The following is a 21,187-nucleotide window of genomic DNA, read 5'->3' as shown; positions in this document are numbered from 1 at the left end:
GAACCAGGCTCTGTGGCACACACCTGTAATCCTAGCATTCTGGGGAAGCAGAGGCAGGAGGATTGCAAGTTCAAGCTCAGCCTGGGCAGCTGAGTGATTAACAAGTCCTGGCCTCAGTATTAAAAAGTGTTGGGAATATAGCTCAATGCAAAGGCCCTGTTTTTGCCCCTGCAGAAACAGAAAAGGATGCAGTGATGGAACGTGGCCTCATTGCCTCTTCCGGTGCAGAGAAGCAGGCAGCAGAGGCCAGGAGGCAGGGAGAGGCTGTGGAACCATCCCTGGCTTGCGTGTGCCTCTCGGTTTGTACACAATGTCCCTGCTTCCCACTTTTCCTCTGCGGAGCAGGAAAAGGAAAGGGCTCATCCTCCTGAAAGGAGAGTAGAGAAAGGATCATTAGCCTCACTGGGGAAGTCTGACTAGGCTGTGGGTTGCAAACTCGGCAGGCCGGTGTGTTATTTTTGAGTGGCGGGAATAATTGGACTTACACCTAATCAAGGAAAGGAATTCCAAACAAAAGCTTGGGTGGGGCTTCCTGGGGAGGAGTGTGATATTGTAATAAATGGGAAGCAGAGTTCTGCAGTCCAATCTTTGGTCTGATTACACAAATTATAGCCAGGGCCCTGTTTTCAAAGGAATGTAACACACCCCAGGGAGGCCCCTACTCGGCAGAGGGCGTGCCTGCATTTCCTCAACCCTCTCCCTCACACTTGGGGCTGCCTGAGGAGCTGAGGGCACGAGGGCTTTGCAGGAATAATCATGATGCCTTCTCTAGGATTTCTGCCTTGGGACCATTTTGCAGGTGAGTTTACCTTGTGTTAAAGTCCTCCAGGGCCTCCCACAGGGAGGCACTCCACCCTTCCCTGGGTTAAAGAACAGAAGGCCCCTGACATTCCAGGAACAACTGCAAACGTTTCTCCTGAGTGAGGCAGTTTGTATGGGATAGAGGAAGCCCTGGAGATGAAAACAACCTTTGCTTGCGAAAGGTTTGTCATTCATTCTCTCTGACTGCCTTCCTCCTCTACCAGCCTTCTGCTTCCCTTCCCAACTCTCGAGCCCTGCCTCTCCCCTGCTAGCCTGCTCTGCAGTCTGCTTGCTGTGCTCCTTTCTTCCCTTCCTTCTCCAGCTGCAGAATTAAATGGCTTTTCCCTGGAGAATGACCCTCCTTGGGCTGCCCCAGCTCTGTCCCTCCCAGAGCGTCCTTGGCCTTCATTACCCGTGTTAAACGTGTTAAACGATGCCTTGACTTTTTTCCTTTTTAATTTATAAGCTCCTCAGGGCTGAGGCTGGTTCTCTTTACATCAGTGATGACTGGCACATGGTAGCCATGCCTGGACCATTTAGGAATCACGTGCTTTCTCTGAAGCAAAGGAAATGTTCTAATTTTATTTTCTCCTAGAAGCAGTGTGCGCCCTGTATAGGCTGCCTTTTTCTCATCACCTTATGTATTCAGGATTTTAACATTTTTTTGTGAGGCTATTCTGGTTTGTTCTTACCCACATGTGTCTCTACCATAGGAGCCCTGTTTACCTGTGGGGCAAAGAATGAGAAGGTCCCTGACCCCTGGTCTCTGTAGGCTGTGACCCTTGCTTTCCTCTGTCACACAGGTGGTGGTATTAGTTTCTGTCCAAACCATGCTGTGTACCTTCCCAGCTTGTTCCCTCCCACTGTCCGGAATGGCCACTGTCTTAAAATGTCCCTCTTGTTCCTACCACTGATCACATTGTCTCCTCTCCTCTCCTCTCCTCTCCTCTCCTCTCCTCTCCTCTCCTCTCCTCTCCTCTCTTCCCCTCTCCTCTCTTCCCCTCTCCCCTCCCCTCTACTCCCCTCCCCTCTCCTCCCCTTCTCTCCTCTCTTGTGGGAGGCTCAGTGACTTTGCGACCTTCCTGCTCAGCTTCTCCTCGCCTCCCCAGGGAAGCCTTCTGTGACTCCTTCAGCTTCTTCCAGCAGTAACCCCCACTATAGAAAGCAAACAAACAAAAACCTGCACGAAACTTTGCATGAAAGTCCCCAGTATGCGTCACCTTTTATTTTAGTCATTTGTTTGTTGGTCTGTATCCCCACCAGCCTGAAGAGGGGATATTCTCAGACAGGGGCTTAACTAAGTGCAGGTGTGCACGACATCTTGATCTAGCAAGTTGATGCATAAGGACTGGGTGACTCTCTCCATTCTTGCCTGCTTCCTTCCTTTCCTGCCTCCCCCTCTCATTCATGCATGCATGCATTCATTCATTCATTCATTCATTGGTTGAGGCAAGGGCTCACTGTGTAGTTCAGGCTGACCTCAAACTCATGGTCACCCCTCTGCCTCAGCCTCCCCTGTGCTGGGATTATAGGCATGTGTCATCACACTTAGTCTGTTATTTTTTTTTGAGACAAGGTTTCGCTATGAGGTTCAGCCTAGCCTTGAACTCACTTTGTCGCCCAGGCTGGTCTCAATCTTGCAGCAATCTTTTTGCCTCAGCCTCCCAAGTGCTGGGATTACAGGTGTGCGCCACCACACCTGGGGTTATTTTTTAAATTTTTTAAAATGACAAATTTCTCATCCTTAGTGTTGTTCTCTCCCCTCCCCCTCTCCCTCCCTTCCTCTCTCTCTACCATCCCCGCTTCTCCATTTCCCTCTGTCTTTCTTGTGAACGTTTGAACCCAGGACCTTGTACATGCTAGATAAGCATACCTCCCGATGCTGGTATTCTGACTTTTACAGTTATTGCATGTGGCCTTTGTCATCAAAGCATGGTAACCTATACCAAGCTAGTCCTCTTTTATGGTGAGGAAACAGAGGCTCACAAAACTTAGCCACCTGATCTGCCGAGGCAGGATGGCCACTTGGCTCCTGGTCCTGGATGTCTGGCCTGTTTCCCCATCAGAGCTGTGCCTCAGTGGCCTTGATGAAAGCCATACCCTGACAAGAAGTTTCCGGGGTCCTGGGGAAGCAGAGAGACTGGACTTGAAGGCAGCAGGAAAGAGCTTGGGATCATCCCTGGTGCAGACTGAGAGGATCTGAGAGGTGATGAGAACAGAGAGATGAAGTCCTGAGCTCTTGCCCCTAGATTGGGCCCCTTGCACTATTTTTTTTTAAACCAATTTTGCGTCAGTGTTGTTTTCCCTGAGCACATTAATTTTCCTGGGTATGACACCACAGTCCCTCAACACATGTGCACTCAGAAATGTTTCTAAATATTCTATTGTCACCTGCATAATTAACCCCAGGAGGTGCCCGTAGGAGCTGCTGAGTTCTGTGTATTGCTTTGCTAGAGATTCACCAGCAGCAAACCCACACAAGCTGTTAAGAAATGTTAAACATAATAGGGTCTGCATGCTGGGGGAATGCCCCAGACAGCACTCAGGGCACAAAAATCTTTCTCTCGAGTGCCAGGAATGAGCAAAGCCGAGAAACACCATTTTTGGAAGTGTTTACAAGAAATATTCTTTGCAAAATTTCATTAGTTTGGGATAATGTAAAGTGACTTAATTTAGAGAATTATAGGAAAATTTAAAAACATGACTCCAGTATATAAACATAATATATTGCACAGAACTGACAGGAGGTCCATGGTAATGGATTTAAAAGCAACAATTAACATACCACTTCCTCACTGAGTAGCTCTAGATTGCTTAAGGGGTGCACTCCAGCAACAGTTGGGCTCTTAAATTCCTCACATAGCCAAGTAGTAATTTCAATAAGCTTGGAACTTTTTTTTTAAGCCTTTGCTTTGCTAGGCAGACTCTTTAAGCCCCCAAAGGTGTAGCTCTAAGGTTACCCCACGTAGGAATTCGTGTTCTGTGCATCAAGGACATCCTCCTACCCTTCCAGCCAGTGAATTTTGAGTGTCTGCTGTGTATAGCCATGTCTGGTAGGCTTCATAAAGTAGAAAATGTGTTCGCTGCCCTCAGAGGTTCGTTTGGCCCTGGAATAACCTCGATAAAGTCTAGTATTTGGAATCAGGCAGCTGTGCTGTGTACCAGCTGGAGAAGTGTGTTCTTGACCTGGGAAGCCTCTGTGTCTCGATCTATGCAGTGTGCACAAACATACGTCTCGAAGTTATCCTAGGAACAGTGACTTGTGACACTTGCACTCACAAGGATGTGTTCACATGTGTCTTGTGTATCTCCTGCTAATGAGCTGAGGAATCGACATGGTCATAAACATCCTGGGCAACTTGAGGACTTCATGAGACCCTGTCTCAAAACTGAAAAACAAAGACAGACAAACAAGGGCTGGGAATATACACAGTTCAGAGCAGAGGCTCCAGGTTCAATCCCTAATCCCCAGTACCACCACCCCAAAATAAGGAAACTACTATAGAGGAGACCCGGGTTTCATGTTCTGTGAGAGCACAGAGGTGCGGACAGGTCCAGGGCCTGGACGAGGGTGCTGGTGGAGAAAACGTCAGGAAGGAGACATGGTACAAGCAGGACACCAGTGTCCTGCCACGAATGCTTACTGAACACAGACAGCATGCGGGGGCATTGCCTGGGCATAGCGGGCTCTGGGCTGCCAGAGAGATTCACAGCAGCGCACACCTGTGCCCTCCGGGAGCCTGCACTCCAGTGGAAGAGAAAACAAGGAGCACACACCCCTGGGCACGTGGACCTGCTGGAGTGAAGGGGATCTTGGGTCATCAGTAGTTAAATTAGGCCAGAAAAGCAGGTGCACACGTGCAGTGCTGAGATGTGTGAGGCTGGAGGGAAGAAAGCACTCGGCTTCTCTCCAAAACTCCCTGGCAGCAGTGAGAAGCCGAGGACATTCTCTTTTCTAATTGTAATATCTATTCCTCAAAGGGAACATACGCAAAATGAAAAGTGAATGAGAGAATCAGACCCTCATTGCTCTGTGCTCAGAAGTTTGTGTTCTCACTTCCTTTCAAATCCTTCCTTTTCCTGGTGGCATTTGATTATTATTTCCTGGGGTGACATTGTTGTGATCATGGTATAGTACAGTGTAGCTGTCTGCATTTGCCACATACTGTAGAATAAATATTTTCTCAAGTACTCATAGGTGATATTTTTCTGGCGGAGTAATGACCAATTGAGAGTATGAAGCACTGGGAGTGTCACATGCTTTTTCTTTTGGAGAAGCAAGCTGTTTTCAAGTCCTTGTGGGCAAAAAGATTGAGCGCTAGCGTCTTCGTGGAGGAAAACATCCTTGCATCTAAGATTACTTCCTTCTACAACATTTGCACTGTTGTGTTACCTGTTGAAGGGGCTGGACTATTCTAAAGATATTTGAAGGTAATTGTCAGAGTCCTTTCAGAGCCCACACTGACCTGAAAGGCTGATTAAACCATTGAGTGTCACCAGGACTCCTGGGGGCCTTGGGGAGGGCATCACAGCAGTGAGCAGGTAACCTCCCCTTGGGTGGCAGCATTTCCCAAGAGCAGTGGCAGGGACCTGCCCAAATGTGAGCTGTGCCGTGCCCTGGCAAGTCCTGACCCATGAGGGATGAGCCAGCAAAGGCCAGTTTGTCGCTGCTGCTGATGCCCTCGGAGTCTAAATTCCCTCTTCCCTTGTCCTTAGGCTCCAACCATTTGCTTCTGTGTTGGTGTCCCCTGCTGGGTCGAGTTATCTGAGCCCTCGATGCAGAATTAGCATTTTGTGTACCTAATTGTTATAATTGAAGTCTATGAAATGTGAGGCTTTTATTTCTGTATCATACAAATGGGGATAAGGGGCCTGGGCAGGGGGGATGGCTTGGGTGAGGAACAAAGCCCTGCACCAGGGGAGCTGCACCGGGCAGGGACAAACTCAGGCTTGCAGAATGGAGTTCAGACTAGCGCCAAAGACGCGGCCTCTTGGTCATGGTTCTGACTCCTGTGCTGGCCGTTGCATGCCCGGGGCCAGCTGCTCAGGCTGCCTCTGCTTGACCTCTTCAGGAGAACCCCTTTCCTGCCTTCCTAAACAGCCGAATGTGTGTGACCTCCCGCGTCGGGAGCCGTGCTAATCTTTACGGTGTCATTTCTTCTTCAGTGCCTGTGCTGCTGAAGCGATGCTGGCAGCCTCTTGCTTTAAATATAACCTCAAAAAAGTATTTTTAGGCCTATCTAGAAGGCAGCAATTGAAAGAAAAGGCAAGGAAGGATGGAATCAAAACTCAGAGTGAGAGTTACCTCTTCGCGTTGTTGGTGACAGCGAGCGGCCGGGAGGCAGCAGCTCAGGACAGGAGGCTGATGGGATGGCTGGAAAGGAGGCCTGTTTCCTTGCATCGTGCTCTGCCTTGTGACGGAGGCTTCTCTCCTTACTCTGCTCCAGAGCCTGTCCTCAGGAAAGCATCTTGGGGCTGGCTTTGAGGCCTGCAGATCTGGCCCTCAGCCCCACACTTCCAAGTCCCCCCGTGGCTGTGGGAAGAGGTGCTGGCTCTCAAGGGCCCCTGACACCGGGCAGCCCCAGTATGAGGCCTTGTATTTGCTTCCAAGGTTGCCTTAATAAATTCCCACTAGGGGAAGCTTTCATCAGCAGCCCTTTGTGTCTTAGCCTGGAGGGTAGAAGTTCCAGGTGAGGGTTTGAGCAGGGCCATGTTCCCTCCACAGGCTGGAAGAGAAGCCTTCCCTGCTTTCAGATTCTGGTGGCCTCCGCCTCATGGTTCCTTCAGTGAAGACCCTGCCTCTGCCTTCCTACAGCCTTCTGTTCTCTGTGCTTCTGTCTCTATACAAGGACTTTTCTCATTTGATTTAGGGCCCACTTATGTCAACCAAGATGATCTCATTTCAGTATCCTTAATTCCATCCCCAGAGACCTTTTTTCTTAGTAGGGTCCCTTCTACAGGTTCCAGGAATTAGATGTGGATTGACATTTTCAGGGAGCGTCATTCAGTTCCTGCAGCCCAGAGTGGCTGTGCTCTCATGGCACAAGCTAAGGGCCACTCTGGCACTGTGCTTTGTACCCAAGCTCACGCACGCATGGGGCACGTGGGGTCTGGCCTAATCTTTTGGCTCTGGCCCATCACTTCCGTTTTAGGAGAAGCTCCCCTGGGTGGCAGGCCTTGACCTCAGCGTTTGATATCAGGATCTCCACTGTGCTGGGACCCAGACGTCCTTGAAGGGGCAGCATTTGCAGCTCACGAGTGAGGTTGGTGTGGCCTCTAGTTGGAAATCTCTTGGTGCCTGATACAGGGAGGTGGACTTGGTGATTGGATTTTTGTGCTAAAGTGGAATGAAGGGCTGTGAACAGCAGAGACAGTAGAACCATACAGGAAAGGGGAAGCTGATTTCAGATACCAGTTACAGTATTTTGTAGACACTTGGTGTGTGAATGCAGAGAATGTAATTTAAGTGAGAAGCTCCTTTTGGAGGTCACTGGGGAGGTCAGCTGTGGATTATGGATTAGGATTAATAAACTACAGTTGCTCTTCCCTGTGTTTCTCCTTTTTGCCTTCTTCAGATCAAGATAGTTGAGCAGTTCATGCGAATTGTTGTTTCTCCTCCATTTTCTCCGTTCTGTGTCCTGTGGTTTCCTTTATGCCAGTGCCCTGTGTGCCTCTTCAGTGCCTTTGGGAAGATGGGCACGATTGCGCAGCAGGTCTCAGGGAGGTTTCACAGTGCCTCCGTCCAGAAGCCCAGGTGGTGTGGAGGCACTGGCCCTCTGGGGCCACATTCCCTCTCCCCTCGCCCGGTAAAGAGTGCCCGGCTGCTCTGTGGCTGTGTCCCAAGTGTGTCAGCCACTCGCTGGTTTCCAGTTCCCCAAGAGCAGAGTAATCTTGGGTAAACATGGCCGTTGGGAAAAAAGCAAATATTTGCCTTGGCAGTCATCTTCTCCCAAGAGTCTGACCCCTTGTGGATTGCTGAACAAAGTAGAAGCCACACCACAGGCGCTGGCATCGGATCCTGTATCTAGTTAAAAAGTATGGGAAGTGTATAAATGGAGGGCATTTAAAAGCGAATGCCCCTCACTCTGTATTTCTCCCTGTCTTTCTCTTTCTATCCATCCCCCCATCCTTCCCCAGACCAATACGAATACCCCTTTCCTTTCGGTTGTTTCAGGCCAGGGCTTCTTACCCTTTCCTTGTTGACGTTTTACCCTAGATGGTTCTTGATCGTGCAGAGTTCCCTGTGCATTGCAGGGATGCCTGTGTCCCTGGATACCTGTCACTGTGGCGTCCAGTATTGTCTCCAGATGATCCCGGATGAAGTAGAAAAGCCCTGAGGAGAAGCAGTGGTTTAAGCCAGCCCTCTTCGTCAGTGTTGTTCTGGTGGCATGCAGGTCCTCCTGAGTTTGGTGGTGGCGGAAGAATCCATGTGTATGCCTGGGCCTCCTAGCCGTAGCCCTCCTGGCCGTGACATGGTTCTCACAAAAACGAGGGCAGCTTGTGATAAAAATTAGCATTGCCTGTTGACTTTAGAGCAGGCATGTTTCCTTCCTGGGTTTGTGGCTGCTCCCCTGGTGGTTTTGAGATGGGGATGCCAGTCACAGGAAGATGGGCTTGACACTTGGCACCGTTGGTTTCTCGCTGCCTCAGCTGAGCAGCAGAGCATGACAGGAGTCCATTGCCCATTGTGCCTGTGAGTCAGTCAGACTTACTGTGTGTCACCAGAGGAGAAGGTGCTGAACCTCAATGTCAAGGTGACATGCCACATGGGCACGTACGGTCCCCGGCCTTCTCAAGTGTGACTGTGCATGCATTCTGCCAGCCAGCCTACTTCTTCGAAGAACTTGGAGAAAAGCCTCTCCCTTTGGAGCTACCTGTCTGGCTTTAGAGGCCTTAAGCATTTTAATAATTTAAAAAAGAAAAAAATACCTCTGAGTTTAGTTGTTGAAGTAATACCTTAGCAACACAATTAGTTAAGAACACAGTACTTCATCATCCTGTGCTACCTCTTTATTTGCTTCTTTGTAGTTTTTTCTTGGAAATCTCAAGTAGAAAAATATAACGATTCTGCTGGACCCCTCCCCAGTGTCGTGATTATGTGAATGGTCTTCTCTCACTTCTCAGTTATTTGAAAGTAAATTCTCGCCACGGCACCATTTCATCTGTGCACATTTCAGTGTATTTTAGAAGATTGGAACTGTTTTCTTAAATGTAAATTTCACACGCCTTAGAAATAAATGAGCCTAAATATTCCTTCACATTGTGTACCCCACATCCATTGCACTTGGTTGGTGTGTGTGTCTCTCTTGGGTGTCTGGCTGTCTACTCTGTTCTACTTCACACGATCAGGCTGATCCAGGGCAGGATGGGTGTGAGGACTCATCCACCACTCTCCCTGTGCTCCACGTGCTGATGCGTGGAAGGGCCGGGCCTGAGCAGACCCTGGTAGGAACCTCATTCTCCAATTCTCTGCTATGCTCTTCAGCTTGACACAAGCTTAGTCTTTCCTCGGGGAAATCCCAAAAGGGCAGGTGTCCTGGATCTCCTGGCAGCCTCCACCTGACTGCCCTCAGGTGAGTTGCTTTCAGCCTCCTCCTCTTAAATGAATCCTTTTGAACCTTTTCTACTGAAAGACAGGACATGAAAATATACTGCCTGTTACCCCAGGGTTTCAGCAGGCACAAAGCCAAGCCAGCGTGCCCCTTCCTAGGCCTTTCACTGCAGGTGACTTTCATAGCCCTGCCTTTCCTCGGTCACTGTTACCTCTGCAGGGTCTGCGGTGAGTTCGTGGGACCCGATTCGTGGCTGCTGCGTCCTAGTCCTGTAGTCCTGTGCTTGCTGTACCCCTTGCTCTTTCACCGTGAAGGCTCCCCTGCAGCCTTGCACTGTACCTTCCAGCCAGTGCCTGCCTGCACCAAGGAGGTTGGCTTTTTGCTCTTGGGCCACCCAGTCCGTCTTCTCAGAGCAGGCAGCTTTGAAGCCAGCAGGAGAACTCATTAAACAATGGGCACCCACATGGGACTTTTGTTTCTGGTGGAAGATTTTCCTTCCCGGCAGTAACCAGCCAGGTGTGGTCTCCATGGAAATTGGGCCCCTCCTGACATTTGCTGTCCACCCTGATCACAGCCCCTCACCTGCTCTTTTACCTCACCGCCACTACTCTACGGAAGCTCTTTGTCCCCCAGTCTGTCCAGCACGCTGCCTGGTCTTCCAGCATTGCCTGCCGCACTCTGGGCAACCACAGTGTTCTTGTTCATCACCTGAGCTCTGCGGGGTACAGGCCATGTGGCTTCCTCTGCCCTCGGGTCAGCCTAGCCTCTGGATGGCCCAGTACCTGGAGGACTCATTGTTTCTGCTTGGCCTCTTGCACAGGGCAGCGTTTCAGGAGCCTGGTGAATGTGTGCTTGAGCTCTGGTGAGGGTGTATAGCACCCCCACTTCTCCAAAAGGCCACCTCCTCTTTCACGGGATCCCGCCTCCCTTGGTGAGTGCTCCAGGCTGGGGAAGAGGCAGCCCCTCCAGGCTCCAAGGGCTCCTGCCTCCAGGAGCCCTCTCCTCTGCAGTGTGGATCGCCCTTTCCTTTTGCTCCTCCTTCACAGAAGGACCTGTGTGAGAACCTGAGTCTTTAACAATGAAAGCGGCCCTCTTGGTCTCCCTGAGGAAGGTGCTGCATTGTTCCCTCTGTACCTGTGAGCACATGGTGGCTAAGGGTGCAGCAGCTGCCCATGTCAGGGCCCACGCCCTGCACCTTCCCCTCGGCGGAGGGAAGACAGCCCGTCTAGGAGCCCCTAAGCTGTGAAGGTGACTGCAAGGACTGCCAGTGGGGTCCTGGGAGACTCCGGCACTTGACATGTGCTGTACCATCTGCCTTTCCATTTCATGGTGGGTTGTCTCAGGACTGGCCGCTTTTGGAGAGCAAGGGGTGGTAATCGGGAATTGAACCCAAGGCCTTTGAATGGAGCAACACCCCCCTCCCCTTTTTAAATTTTAAAACAGGGTTTCACTAAAATTGCTAAGTTGGCCAGGTTGGGCTCGAACTTGTAATCTTCCTGCCTCAACTTTACAGAGTGCTGGGATTACAGTGTGTTCTACCGTGCCTGGCTTTGGCACGGCACTGTTGGATCTCTCAGAATTCATTCATTCATTCTTTCTTTCTTTCTTTCCTTCCTTCCTTCCTTCCTTCCTTCCTTCCTTTCTCTCTCTCTCTGTCTCTATCTCTCTGTCTCTCTGTCCCTGTCTCTGTGTCTCTCTCTCTCTTTGTACTAGGAATCAAACTCAAGACCTAATGCTTGCTGAGGAGGTGCTTGTGCTGCTGAGCTGTATCCCCAGCCCTCTCACAACACTTCCTGTATAGTTAGTGCTTCATAATGCTGTTTTACTAATCCAAACGTTTTAGCCTTCAACTTCAACTTAGAAGGCTTTTTATTAGCACATATTAGTACATATGTGTAGCACAGAATGATTGTATTCATCATGAGAAGTTGGTCCATGCATGTAACACATCTTAATTCTTTCTATGTCCTTTTTCTCGTCCTTCCTTCTCCCTCCCTCCACCTTTTGGTTCCTTTCCTATTTGCAAAAAATCATTTTAACCTTTAAACTCAACTTGGAATCCTTTTTAAGAATTCTTGCTTTTCCTTGTGTGTATAATGAACAGTTGACAGTTTTACTCAGTTGAGGCACAATTGTTACATATCTGAACTTTAGTTTATGTATGTTTTCATATCTCTGAAATCAGGACCATTTGTTCTTGTATCATATTGTGGTATGGTCTGTAATCCATGGCATTTTATAGTTGAAGAAATAAGATGTTTTGGTTGTAGGTATAAAGATAAATGTTGCTGTAGAACCATTCTATTTCACTCATCCTCTTTTAGGTGGGATTTCCTTCCTGAAAAGGTATCTGCAATCCATGTCTGTTTATCTTGCCAACCTGTACCTCCTCCAGATATGGGAGCTCATCAGGGAGTTGGAGGGTCTAGTGTAGTAGTCTGAATGAACACTTTTGAATCATCAGTGAAGAGGAAAAGTTTCTTAGAATCCATTACAGGCAGGTGTACTTTTAAAGCATTCAATAAGTGTGAAGTATTTTTAGAAACATAAAATACAAGCCCACTTAAAAACATGAGATTCAACCCATGTAAATCACTTTGTCAAAGTGTTCTACAACTTTCCGTGTATTAATTCTCAGTGTCTGTACTTGTATTATTGGGGACCAGTCACACACTGGTATAGGCAGATCATCTTTTGGATAAGCACCAGGCTCAATAATGGAGGTTTCACTTAGTCCATCAATTTCTATGGAATTGATGCCTTAAAAAAGAACTCTGCAATTTTTTTGATCCTTGGTGACCACTAGAAAATGTAGCTGGGAGGTACCCTAAAGTCAGAGGTCAGGCAATATTTGTGTGACTTAACCTTAAAAGGAAAATCATGCTTAATCTGCAGTTTCATTGGATACTCGTATTTCATCCACTAAAGACCAATAGAACGCAGGTGCCTAACTGGCTCCCAGGTGGCAGGGAATAGTGAGCCTCCCATGGCTTAGAGTAGAGCTATGGCTTGGAATATTTTCCTAGCTAATTATGAGAAATCCTAGAATGAAAATCCTAGAATCCCAAATCCTAATAGTCAGCTGTAATTTTATTTTCTGATTGTAAGATTTAAAAATATGGACTGGGATTTGCTTTCTCAGTAGCACAGATGTTCAATATTTTGCCTCTCAGCCTCGTGGAGTCTGTCTGGTGATTATGTGATATTTTATGCTCAAGGTAGCTATGATTGTCTTACTGGAACATTTAAATGTTTAAATCTTAATGAGAATTGGCCAAAAACCATTTGGGGAAGTATGCACAATAGTTCAGTGAAGAATCTGAAGTGAATTAATTTTCACTTTGGGGCTCTGTTCAAATAACGATTATTATAGTGAGTTGACTTTAGCATATTTATGTTGTTGGGAACAGAAGGATGAGTTTGCATTGTCCTAGAAATACCACATCCAATTTGATATTCTCTATGGGCACATAAAGAAGTGAAACTGCTTTTGGTATTGTTTTCGTTAACCCACTAGTCCAAACTACATTAAAAAATACAAATTGAAATCACCAATGAGGCGTTCCACGTTGTTTTCCATACTAAATAGTTGAAATCTGTGTATACTTTATGGTTGTCACAGATCAGTTATGTTGGACTAGCTCCCATTCCAGGGCTCAGTAGCTGGTGTGTGGCTGTCACAGAAGGCCACCAGAACCAGAGAGTCCAGTGGATAGGTGTCACAGTTCTTTACCTACTTAACTAAGTAGCTTTATTTTTGAATTATGATTCGATCCAAAATGATTTTGCAGTGATTTCAGGGTTACTTTAGTGGGGGACAGCACAGACCCACTAACGGATGTCTCCTTCCCAAAGACTTGAAGCCACTTGCATAGGGGATTTTTATTTTTTAAGCAGGTGAGTATTATTGTGGATCCATTAGGGCCAGAGAGGGAACCCAAATGCTGCCCGCAGGAAGAGACCAGGAAGGACAGTAGACTCAAGCTCAGAGAGGACATCTGTGTTCTTGTGCTTTTCATTTCAAGAGGTTGAAAGGAACAAAACAGTTGAGCAAGAACCTAAGCAAGAGAGGGAGATTATGGAGCCCTGAGCCCTACTTCCCTCCCCTGGGAGGAGACGTGTCCTGCCCAAGGTCACTCGGCTAGCTCCTGTATCGCCAAGAATGGTCACTCAGGCCTGCTGAGCCTGCCATGCCTCTCCTGTGCCTTCCTGGGTGTCCATGGAACACACAAAACTTGATGGTTACAATTGCATTTGATAAGCATTGGACCTGTTTTTTATCTGAAAACAGCTTCATGGTGATTTTCGTGATTAAAAATACTAGTTGTATAAAATATCCATATTGAAATCATAATCTGTGTGACGTTTGCTTCAAACTTGCTTTCCCTTGAGGGCATGAGGAGGCAGTCAGGGCAGGTCTGGATGCAGCCAGAGGGCCCAGGAGTTGGTTGTTGTCATCAAAGCTGAGTGAGCAGTCAGATGCCCCTGGCTTCGCCACAGGGTTACCTGATGAGCCCGTTGTGGTTGAAATGCCGTAAGTAACAAAAACTGTGGGTACAGTGCCCCGTGAGACCTCGTGGCTTTGCTTTGCTACCTGAAACATGCCCAGCACGCTTCCTTCAGCCTACAGATGAGCATCATACTGTGGGATACTGATGTGGGAGATCAACGTCTTAAGTACAGTTTCTACCAAATGCTTAGGGCTTTTGCACTGTCACAAGTTTAAAGAGTGTAAGTTAAATCACTATATTACAAGGCCCGTCAGTATGCACAGTTTCATTACAGTAGTTTTAATTTTTATATGTTTGGCTTTTTTATTTTTGGCAGTAGTAGGGGTCAGACCATGTAATGGATGTTCCGCACTGAGAATGTGGTGCAGGGGACCCAGCAAGGGCAGGTCTGGAGGCCACTTTCCAGAGGTTTTCTTCTTAGTTGTGCAGAGAACACACATGGTCCATACACGTGCAGGTGAGCTTGCCAGCTACGCGGAAGGCCCTCGAAGCCCCTCGTGGGAGCATCTAGCCACCCACGCCCATGCATGCAGTGTGAGGGTTGGGTCAGGGAAGCCCTGACCTCAGTGAGCTGGCTCTCCAGGCTCTGTGTAGCTTCTACTGTTACAGTGTCACAGTGCTGCATGTGCAATGGATTTGACAGAAAACTTGGCATCCTAAGTCGTGTTAGACAAGAGAGCCTCTGAGACCCATGAAAATTCAGAGGTCAGCAAGTATAGAAGAAACAAAGTGGGGGGGGTGGAAGGCTTAGAGAAAGGGGGACTTGGTATGACAGAGAAGGGAGAAGAGGGCACATGAGAATTATTCATTCTTACCACATCTTGGGGGGAGAGGACATTTCAGTGATGAAAGCCCAGTTTGTTGGGAGGAGTTTCGGTTTTGAATGAAATGAGCAATAATGAATATGCATATGGAGCCATAGGAGGAGAGAGTAGGATTCAGCTTTTTGGAAGAATATACTAGTTGGCAGCTTTTGAAGACCACATTTCCTATGCTAGGAAAGAGGAGGGAGGTGAAATGAGCTGTGAAGATGGGTTCTGAGGGTTCCAGTGGCTGCTAATCAGGGCCATGTGGGGACAGCTTCTTACTTTCAAAAACAAATGTCCCTGATTTCTACACCATATGTACGTGAGCTCCTCATTTGATTATCCAGAGCACCCCTCATTTGTGACATTTGTCTGAGGTTTCTGAGGAATAGGTAGTTTTCATAGTGCCCTGGGGCCTCTTTTATGTCACTTTCAGGTTTGGTGCTGTTTCTCTCCAGGCTGTAAGGACTAGAGATTGTTCAAAAGCATGTGTCCCCTAAGTGGGATGCTCCTACTTCTAGCTGCAGATCTGGAATGTTCCCTGACAGATGGCAAGGTTTCGGTGGGTTGGGAAACCCAGGTGATTTACTATTCCAGGAAGTTAGAGTCTCTTCTTGTCCTTGGGTTGTATTATGCCTCAGTGGAAGCACATCCTGAGGTCCTAGTGTGCCTTGCCAGGGTCCATTCTCACAGTGTGGATTGGGAGACCTCACCCAAATCCACTACTGTCACCCAGGGCCAAGCCAACCCAGTCACTCTGAGCCCCTCCTCAGACTCTGCCCTGCAGTGAGAAACCCCCCAGAAGCAACAGAATTGAGTGTCCAGTATAAAGAGCCCTGACACCCAACCTCTCCCATTAGGGACATCCCACACCAGACTCTGAACCTATTTTGACACATCCTTATTGCCCAGAGTCCCTAGTTTCCATTAGCATTCACCCTTGGTGTTATGACAATGTACAGTAGTAACAAGTGGGCACCAAGACAGTGCCACACCAGATGGTCTTGCCGCCCCAGAGGCCTCTGTCTCCTGCCCATTCATCCTTCCCTTCTCCAGCCTCTGCAGTTGCTGGTCTTTTTTTTTTTTTTTTTTTTTTTTTTAAGACAAAAAAAGCAAAACAGAAAAAAAGAGTAGAAATAATACAGAATTTAAAAAAAAAGTGAGAAATCACTAGTAGATAAATTATGTATATCTTAGAAGTAGTTGCTCAAGTCACAAAATCAAAGCACAAAACGTGGACAAGCAGTGGCAGTACAAACCATTAGTTGTTGGTCTTTTACTGCCTCCACAGAGTTAGTTTTTCCTGAGTGTGACGTGGTCAGAATCACACAGATGACTGCTTTCACGTTTGCTTCTCTTACGGCTTCTTTTCAGCACTGACTAGTGTTCCTTTGTATACGCGCGCCTTCCTGCTCTGTTCACTGCGGGTCTCCTCTGCCTTCCCTCCCAGACACTCAAAACTGGTGCTTGTCCAAAATTGGTGCTTACGAGCATCAGTTCCACCGTGATGCTGTGGTCATTCAGTGCTGATCCCAAGGTCCAAGCTGGAATGAGTGAATGTCTGAGACCAACAGTCAGATGAGCAGAGTTTTTTCATTTTATTTGCCAGTTGTTAAACCTCAAAAAGACTTTTTCACTTTGGAAAAACAAAAAAACAAAAAAACAGGCTGACCTTCATATGAAGTGGTCTGTTTCTTTAATGGCCAAGGAGCCAAACAGGAAAGAACTGGATGTCAAGAGACCAGGTTAATGGCAAAACAATGGATAACTGGCCAATCCCTAAGAAAGGAGAGGGGAAGGCTTTTCTTCAGACCTGGGAGTCCTGGGGAGAATGGCCACAGAATTAGGCAGCTCTGAGGCAGCATCCTTTTTCCATCCCAATTATTTGGAGTTGTTGATTGTGTAAGATTTATCTGTGAGTTCTTTCAGGCATTTATCAAGCACTTCGTGTGTATTCAGAGTTGTGCTCAGAAGTGAGGATAGAAATACAGGAGAAGCCACTGCCCTGGGCCTTTAATTTTGCAGAAATTGGCTCCGGTGGACCGTAATGGGCAGCCTGATGAAGGGCAATGTCAGGAGGTCATTTGGGGCATAGAAGAGCAGATATCAAAGTCCCTGTGGGAGGAAGCAGCTCAGAGAGACCTGGGCACGAGGCAGAGGCCTATGGGTGCTGGGGCATGGACTTCCAGGGAAGATCCGGAGGGACATGACGAGGGGATGCTGGACATCCCTGTGCCCCACAAACTTGGCCTTGATGTGAGAGGACTGAGCACTTCACCCAGGTGACCATCCTGCCAGGTACTCTTGTGGAGGCGTGGGCAGGCCAGTGGGGCTAGCAGGACTGATGTCACAGAGGGAGCTAGGTGGGGGGATCCAGGCAGAAGCTGGGAACTGCCAAACAGGAGCCCCGGGCAGTGAATACCTGTGAAGGAATTGGGGAAGAAGGAGGGTCTAATTTAACATGTCTGAACAGACACAATAGAATTAGACATTACTTTGAAATTAGACGCTATTTTCTTGTCCTTTCCTCCTCCATCTTGTGCGGGGAGGGAGAAGTTGTTCAAAACTTTCCTAAAATGTATTAGATTTTGTCAAATTTAGTATAGCAAAATATTTCCATTCCTATGAAGGTACTGCAGCATCTCAGGTTATTTTAAACCTTGTATTCAGAAGGTTAAATGTAAGTTGGCCTAGGGTATTTCTTTATATCTGTATTCCATATTCAGTCACTTCTTCAGCAAATCAGTGGTAAAAGCTGTTTTTCATGGAGTTGTCACTTTCTGAAATCTGAGCTTGTTTCTTCTTTCTTTGAAAGGAAGCCCTCTGCATAGCTGTGATTAATTGAAATTCTTGGTCCCTGGAATGTGAGTTAATTACGCTTTTGTTGGGAACAATTGGCTGTAATAATGTACTGAGTAGAGTAGCGTAGTTGTTCTATAGACAAAGTTTCTTCTAACTCACAAATCATGAAGAAAAATGTTCCTCCTCATTTTATTGGGGGAATGGCAAAGAATGGGTAAGTCTGCTAGGAAGAAAATGAGAAAAACTAAACTACTTTGGGAAACGAGAAATGAAAGTTAACATTTCAAAGTAAATTTTAGATATAAAACTCTAGAATGCGTATTTTGACCAGTTGATAAAGTGAGTTGATAGTACATTTCCAAACAGTTTTATTTATCTGTTGTATTCCTATCGTCCACTATTTGTGGAGTGCCCTTGTATTTGGTGCTGTTCCAGGACTGGGGTCGTAGGAATGGTTCATCCATGTTCTCACGGAATTTACATTCTCCTTCTACATGCAACTAATTGATTTTTTTTAATTATAAGTGCTCTCAAGTTTTTAAGAGAAAGTGCAGTGAATTATAGAACGGTAAGGAATTCATGGCACCTCTTTTTTTTTTTTGAGTGTGGAATGCATGTAATGATGGAGTGAAAAAAATCAGTGTAATTATAGCATTTATTTTGCCTCCTGGTAAATGCATATTCTACACTGCTTCACATTAACAATCATTTGTGCCATTGACTGATCATTTACAGGGATTTTGCTTAGTTGTTTAATTATGAGGGGTACAAAGTGAGCCTTCAATTTCTTGCATAAAAGAACGAATTAGAACATTAATCTCCAGTGTGGTAGGGGCCACTTGTCATAAGATGCTGCCCACAAAAGTAAAAAAATCTGTGTGTAACTGGTTAGAGCTGCTTACTCATAATTAACATGAGCACATGCAAACATCTAAAACACTCTACATGAACTCTGTGGGTATCAGCATTTCGCACATATATGCTGAGACTGTTTTATTGCTATAACACCTCTTACTAAGTAGTTTGTTGGAATGCTGTGTTTAGAGGAATCAGATGGAATTTCTGGAGCTTTTCTACTAGGTAGGACCCTTTTCTTTTTCCTGTGCAAAGAATGAGGTAACATGCTCTTCTTTGCTCTCCCGTTCTCCCCTCCCTTCTCAATCCTTTCCCTCTTTTCTCCGTTCCTCTCCCTGCCCCTCCATTCTTTACTTTCTTCCTTTTGTTGGATATGAGGCCTTGCTGTGTAGGCAGACATATAATGGTGTCTCATCTTCAAAACTGTGTATCCGTGTCTTGTGCTTGTTCCTGATTAAGGTCCCTTTGGCCCTGGCCCAGCACCCAGCCTGTTAGTAGAAAGCTCTGTGCAGAGAATTGGGCATCTCCTCTTGGAGCCAGGTAACTTCTACTGGAATAGAACCGGACTGCACTCACTGAGCTGCACTTTCACTGAAACTGTGTGTTAATGGCTGGTGTCTGAATGTCCCCCCACCCCAAAGCCTCATGCAGTCATGGGTGCGGGCTTCTAGAGTTTGTGACTGATTCATGGCCCATTGCTGGGATTATGGGTCTGAGTGCTACGCCAGCCCTGCAGTGTAAGGGGTGGGGGGCGGGGGAGAGGCTTGTTCTCCTGTCTATTCCATTTTTTACCTCTTGTTACTTTTGCTGTCTTCCAACACCAGGAACTGTTAGCCCTCTGCCATGCCTCCCTACCTTGGAGCCAGCCGATTATGGGCTGAAATCTCTACAAACTGTGAGCTAAATCTTTCCTCCCTTAATTTTGGGCGTTGAGTATTTTGGCACAGCAAAGAGAAAAGTCACCAAGACACTGTCCTCAAGGTTTCAGCAAAAACAGAAGACATTCGCTTGACAAGTGGTAGAGGTTTGAGTGGGTTAGGAGACTTTTGTCTTTAATGTGTCATCTCTTCTCTCTTGACCTCATCCTCTCTGTGGATAGCTGTTGGAGAATACTTGGTTTCTCTGCTTCTTGGATGGTATGATCTTGAATTATTTGTAATAAAGAAACCAAGTATTCGTGTTAACTTCAAGTCAAGTGTACAGTCTGCTCATTCTAAGCTAAGTCCAGTGGGTCTCCTCTGCTGTGCTCTGCATCGTGCTTTGTAAGCACGGTCATTAACTTGGGCAGCATGAGCATGGCATGGGGTCCATCTGGGCACTGTCTGACTCTTACACTCATCAGATGGGTGAGACGTGGGTGCAGTGCCATTCTGTTGGCTGCCTTTTCATGACTCTAGTGCTAGGCATATTTTTTGGCTCCTTGGGATCCATAGCACAAGGCGAGGTCTCAGGTCTGTGTGTGTCACATGCCCTTCAGCTGCCCTTCAGCTGGGACCCATGTTCCCATGGGAATCATGTCACATGAAATGTGGAGAACAAGAGCTGTAAGACCCCCGCTATGATGAAGCATCTGTGTGGTCTCCATCAGAGTCCCCAGTGTGTGTGCCGCTTGTTGGGATTTAGGTGTTGCGCTGAGATTGTCATTGTCCTCTCTCACTTCGTTCTCACGACATCAAGCTTTCTAAGCCCTCCATTGAAGAGCAACCCCGGGTCTGAGGCATGTGTGGGAAACAGTAAGGTCCTGCTTCCACGTCCAGCTGGTGCCAGGTGACTGGCGGTTTAGACAGTAGCTTTTGCTGGTGTCTCATCCCATCTACCTGTGTTTGTTGACATCCTTCAGAAAAGGTGAGATGGGGAGTTGCTGTAGGATTTATCCCATGGTGACCCGGAGAAGGTGCAGCAAACATGATTCTGTTAAATAACTCTCAGTGCCTTTAAAATAAATTTCTAACTGGGCGTGGTAGTACATGCCTATTTACCCAACATTCAGGAGGCTGAGGCAGGAGGATCAGTGCTAGTTTGAGGCCAGTCTGGGCTACTTAATGAGATCCTGTCCCAAATAAATAAATATAAATAAGATAAAATAAGTTTCTGTTTACCTGAAAGGATCTTAAATTTGCTTAAAATAAGAGTGTTGGGGCTGGGGATGTAGCTCAGTGGCATAAACACCTGCCTGGCAAGGGCAAGGTCATGAATTCAATTCCCAGTACCATAAAAAGAGTCTTAGGGCTGGGGTGGGTAACTCAGTGGGACAGAGCCTCGGGTTTGATCCCTGGCACTGTGAAAAGCACAAGCAAAAACATTTTAAGTGGACAGATGTGACTGCAGAGACGATATCTGAGAGTTCTTGGGGTCCTTTGTGTGTGGGCAGCCAACGGTGAGTTTCTGGCGAGTCCTTCCTATAGCTGGTGCTGTCCACCTTGCCGAGCTGAGCCATGCCCGGTGACTGTTGAGCGTGGCCAGTCCATCCTCCTCCTGGAGGAGGCGCACGACCTCCTCCAGCCCTCTTAGCTGGCAGTGTTACTGCAGAGGACTCAAGACACAGAGAGGCGAAGGCACAGAGAGGCTGGGGACTGGCGAATGGGCCGACTGTGTCACACACCTCACTCTCTACCGCTGTGCTGTTAACGGCCTGCCTTAAACACAGTATTTCCTGTCATCAATCCTGCTGCGTCTCAGTCCCAAATGTGTACCTGCTTGATACCAAGGGGGCCAGAAAGGCCAGCGGCTGGTGCTGGGTGGCTCTTGGGTCTGTCTGGGTTGTGCCCTGGATTCACGCGTACTTAGTCTAAGGGTCGTAATTGCTCACCTCTGAAATTGAGTAGTGGGTTTTGTCCTTTGTCTGCCTACTGGAGATCTG

General features: G+C 47.3%; 1 protein-coding gene across 7 annotated transcripts in view; it reads left to right on the top strand.

Annotated features, from left to right (window-relative positions):
• Positions 1 to 21,187, top strand: part of Tln2 (talin 2) — a 377,519-nt gene that overhangs the window by 128,840 nt on the left and 227,492 nt on the right. The window contains exon 1 of one of the 7 annotated variants that reach the window (XM_023562270.2): positions 652 to 799. The exons of the other annotated variants lie outside the window; for them this stretch is intronic. The gene's annotated coding sequence lies outside the window, so the exon portion shown is untranslated. Of the gene's footprint in view, positions 1 to 651; positions 800 to 21,187 lie in introns of those variants that run through there. 7 annotated transcript variants of the gene reach the window in all.

Source organism: Cavia porcellus, unplaced genomic scaffold (genome assembly GCF_034190915.1).
Source record: "Cavia porcellus strain 051 isolate PalLab524CR breed Dunkin Hartley unplaced genomic scaffold, mCavPor4.1 scaffold_38, whole genome shotgun sequence".
In the NCBI taxonomy this organism is placed as follows: Eukaryota; Metazoa; Chordata; class Mammalia; order Rodentia; family Caviidae; genus Cavia; species Cavia porcellus.
This window is presented reverse-complemented; position numbering and strand designations above follow the sequence as displayed.